At 37.0% G+C, this 5,002-nt stretch overlaps 1 pseudogene; it reads left to right on the forward strand.

The window, feature by feature from the left end:
• Positions 1-3,713: 3,713 nt before the first annotated feature.
• On the forward strand, positions 3,714-4,195 carry LOC101339016 (U6 snRNA-associated Sm-like protein LSm5 pseudogene; annotated as a pseudogene).
• The last annotated feature ends 807 nt before the right edge of the window (positions 4,196-5,002 follow it).

Here is a 5,002-nt window from a genome sequence, read left to right on the forward strand (position 1 = left end):
TTTCTTGGCTTAATCCTAAATCATAGCCCAAGATCTTTATACAAGTTGAACTTCACATTTACCACCACTGTAAAAATGATTTTCAGACCCATGTTTAGAATTCAGCTGCTTTGGGCCTCTGTTAATCTTCATTAAAATCTTTTCCTTATATGCATTTGTTGGACATAATGAAGAATAATTATATAAATCTTTAATAATTAATTATGTTTTTCCACCAAGAGTTAATAAAATTTATTCTCATCTTTTTATCTCTCATTTATTTTTAATCCTATGAATATAGCAACCCAGCAAACATATGGCAATAAATTTACTTGTAGACATTATTCCACTAAAGATTAATACAAGTTAATTGTGTTGACAGATTCAGGCTGAGCATACATTTATTCAATAAGAAATTTCCTAAGTCAATCAATCATAGTCTATTGAAATTTTAGTTTTAAAATAGTCTATAGGGCTTCCCTGGTGGTGCAGTGGTTGAGAGTCCGCCTGCCGATGCAGGGGACACGGGTTCGTGCCCCGGTCTGGGAGGATCCCACATGCCGCGGAGGGGCTGGGCCCGTGAGCCATGGCTGCTGAGCCTGCGCGTCCAGAGCCTGTGCTCCGCAATGGGAGAGGCCACAACAGTGAGAGGCCCACGTACCGCCAAAAAAAAAAAAAATAGTCTATAATTTAGAAAAACAATCCATTTACATTTTAAAGTTTTCAATGACATATACTAATTTTGACTGCTAAATATAAAGCCACAATAATACTATTTTATAAAATTTAGCAGTATTTCACTATAAAGCTAGAAAAAATAGATGTGCAAAAATGAATTGTAAAATCTTAATCATATGAATACCTATTATATTTTAAAAATTATCTGAAAGCAATTTCTTTTGCTTCTGGACTAAGAATGATCTAATTTGAATTCTTCTAACTCTTAAGGGGTTGAACACCCCAGATATTGTCTAGAGTAAGGAATTTTTCTGAAAGACAAATTATACTCTTTAAGAATGTTGCACTTAAATTTCATATCCATAGTTTCACTATAATTCAACAGATACATTATCTACAGGTGAGGAGGTTTCTATATAACAGGAGGTTTCTCATTCAAGAAGAAAACAAATGAACAAGCCTATAACCCAGGAATAATTGGTAATATTATTAAGATTTTTGAGTTTCTGCAAGATTAGATAAGAAGAGAGGAATGGAAACAACATCCCTAGATTAGTTATATTTCAATATAAGAATCAAACGTGCATTCTGAAATTTTGGCAATCTGTCCATGATAATAATAGTAAATATATTTCACCAAATTCCTAAAACCAATGGGGGGAAAAGTCACTTTATCAATAAAGGTACAGAACAGTCAAGGCTTAGTTTCTTCCAGCACAATCTTTGGAAAAGAGGACTCCCAAGAGACAGGAAACTATCTGGAAATAAGAAGACATTAAATTATATTCCTGGAGCTTTGATGAAGAAAGAAAGAAAAGGTAAAGAGAGCTATGAATACAATATTATGGTTGGATAGAATGGGAGGCCCTTTATGAGTTCTCAGCTCATCATGATAGCTTAAGGGTGAGGGGGTTGGATAGGAATCTGCTATTTCAAAGTGACTCAGGATATAGATGTGTTTGTGGTAGGTAATAAGAAAACTATCTGCGCCAGTTCTGAGAAGCATACAGTTATAAGACTGTTTAGGAAGCTACACAGTCAGTGAAGTCCTTCCTTTCTGACAAATCATTTCTCTATTAATTGATTCAATCGGGGAGAGACAGAGAGAGAGTGAGAGAGAGTTGCTGCCCTCCTGTAGCTTTGTAGCTAACATTCCGATTGGAGTAGGTGCATCTCTTTGCTCTTCTGGGTGGAGAAAGGAAAGAGAATTGCTAAGTGGATCACATGGCAGGGTCTTTTCAGGACAGCGGATAACTTAAATCTTTTAGGTGCTGAAACGTGCCACATGTTTTCAAAAAGGGTTTTCCCTGTTCTGAACATAACCATTCTGGGCAATGGCATATGATTGTAATGGATGGAAATAGAAAACTCACAGGTAGAAGAGATTCTAAGGCTAGCTGGCTGGCATGGGATCAAGAGCCTCTTTCTCTATGAGTGTGGGACGATGCTGAGTATAATAGTTTCCTCAGGCTGCCCAAACAACGTGCCACACTTCGGATGACTTGATATAATAGAAATTCATACTCTCACAGTTCTCAAGGCTATAAGTCCAAAATCAGGGTGTCAATGAAGCCATGCTCCCTCTGAGAGTCTGGGTAGAATCCCTTCTTGCCTCCCTGGTGGTGGCCATCAATGCTTGGTGACCTTTGCTTGCAGCTGTATCACTGCAGCCTCTGCCTCTGTTGTCACAGTGTTCTCCCTGTACATCTCTGTGTCTTCACATGGCTGTCTGCCCTCTGACTTTTCTCTCTCCTCTTTTTATAATGACAAAATCATACTGGATTAAGGACCCTGCCTACTCCAGTGTCACCTCATCTTAACTACTACGTCTTCAATGACCCTGTTTCCAAATAAGGTTCCATTCTGAGATACTAGGGATTAAAATATCAATATATCATTTTGGAAGACACAATTCAACACATAACACTAGGTAAACCAAACTTTCAGCAAAACCAACAGTCTCCTTGCTCAGGTCAGAGTTTGCTTGGCTAGAAGACTACAGCTTATTCAGAACTGCTAAAACAGCAATATCATAGACTGGGTGGCTTAAACAACAGCATTTATTTCTCACAATTCTGGAAGCTGAGAATTCCAAGATCAAGGACCTCAGGCTGTTCAATTGCTGATGGGGGCCCTCTTCCTGGTATGTCTTCACATGGTGGATAGAGAAAGCAAGCAAGATCTCTCCTATCTTTTCTTAAAAGGGTACAAATCCCACTGTGAAAGCTCCACACTCATGACTCAAAGGCCACACACCAAATACCATGACATCGGGGATTAGGGTCTCAACATATGAATTTTGGGGACCACAAACATTCAGTTCACAGCAGACTAGGTTAAAAATGATACTATTCTTCAGCTAAGTTTGAAAATCTATAAAACAATGTGAAGTTTTACTATTTGTCAAAGTGGGCAAGGTTTAAACAGTATTTTTATGACTAAGATTCTTTTCAAACCAGGAAAAAATGATCCATTTGTACGAACATTAATATAACTTTGATTTCATTATTTCTTCAGTTTTCTTAAGCATGACATATTTTGTTAGTCCCATAATTACCTTTTCCCTCTATATTTTCAAAGCTTTTCTTTATCCTAATTCCACTCAGTTGAGAGATTTTAAAAGGGCTTCAGTCCCTCTCAAGTTTCCACAATTCTTAAATAGATAATTGGTAAAATTTATTTTCCTACTTGACCTTTAATTATAAGACCTCAATATCATTTTTATTTCCATTTTATATTTAATCCATAAAATATTTTTCCACACACAATCATTAGACTGTTCAAGTTTCAAGTTAAAAAATATGTTCAAAGCAACAACCAGATCTTGTACCATGGTTAAGATCATGGACTCTGTAACTGAAACACATGGGTTCAAATCCCTGCTCTACTATATACTTACTTTCTAATACTGGTCATGCTATTTAACTTTCTATGCCCTATTTTCTCATCAGGAAAAAGGGAATAATAGTCGTACCTACTTGATAGGGTTATCCTTAAGATTAAATGAGTTACTATACTTAAAATATTAAAGAATGCTTGGGCAGACCACTTCCGGCATAGCCATGGTGGCTAACGCTACCACCAACCCGTCACAGCTTCTCCCTCTAGAGCTTGTGGACAAGTGTATAGGATCAAGGATTCACATTGTGATGAAGAGTGATAAGGAGATTGTTGGCACACTTCTGGGATTTGATGACTTTTGAAATCACACCAGAAGGAAGAAGAATTACTAAATTAGATCAAATTTTGCTAAATGGAAATAATATAACAATGCTGGTTCCTGGAGGAGAAGGACCTGAAGTATGAATGGATTTCCTTGACTTATGCTAGATTCTGTTTTGTTTTATAATGACAACAAAATAGAATTTTTTTTTAACCTTTTAATGTTTGTAGTCTGTGAAGTCAAGTTTTCTGTTAAAGGGAAATGCTTTGAAGATGCATTGTAAATGCCTGTTTTTGTAAGTTAATCATGATTATGTTGGAAAAAGAAGAACAGTTTGTTCTTTGAAGACAAAATAAAGGTGTTTTTGTTAAAAAAAAAAAAGAATGCTTGGTAAGATGAAAGTACTGTGTAAGTACAGCTGACCCTTAAACAACAGGTGTTTGAACTGCATAGGTCCACTTATAGGTGGATTTTGTTCAACAGTAAATACTACAGTACTACACAATGGTTGAATTCATGGATGCAGTACCACAGGCAGATATGGAGGAACCACAGAGAGGGAAGGCCAACTATGAGTTATTTATCAATTTTTGACTGCATGAAGGGTCAGTGCCCCTAAGCCCTGCATTACTCAAGGGTTAACTATATAAACTATTGATATTATTATTAAGGTATAAAGTGATGTTGAAATATGACAATGTACATACCTTCTCACCTGTCTAGTCTGGGACAGATGGAATGGGGACTTGGGAATGGATCCTGTTTCTGACACTTACTAGCCATGTAAACTTAGACTAGCTGCGGAAATTCTTTAATACTCAATTTCATGCCCTGCAAATTGGGACTAGTCTATCTCACAAGGGTTGAGAAAATTTGGGTAAAGTGTTCAGAGAAGTATTTGGCATATGACAAATTTTCAGTCCTAACTCCTTTCCTCCTTTCTTTCTTCAACTTTAGCTTTGGGCCATGGGGAAAATGAACTGGAGAAATAGAAAGCTGGAGGACTGGAGACCAATCAGAAAGTTACTGCAACATCAATAGTAACATGGAAGACAGCCAGCAGCAAGGAGAAAAGGAAAGCGTAGAAAGTAGGAGGCAACACATTCCCGGTAAATGATTACCTGCGGCGTTAAGGAGAAATGGAGGAATGAGTGATGATACAAAGGCTTTTGCAAAGGAAGT

Source organism: Tursiops truncatus, chromosome 4, assembly GCF_011762595.2.
Source record: "Tursiops truncatus isolate mTurTru1 chromosome 4, mTurTru1.mat.Y, whole genome shotgun sequence".
Lineage (NCBI taxonomy): Eukaryota > Metazoa > Chordata > Mammalia > Artiodactyla > Delphinidae > Tursiops > Tursiops truncatus.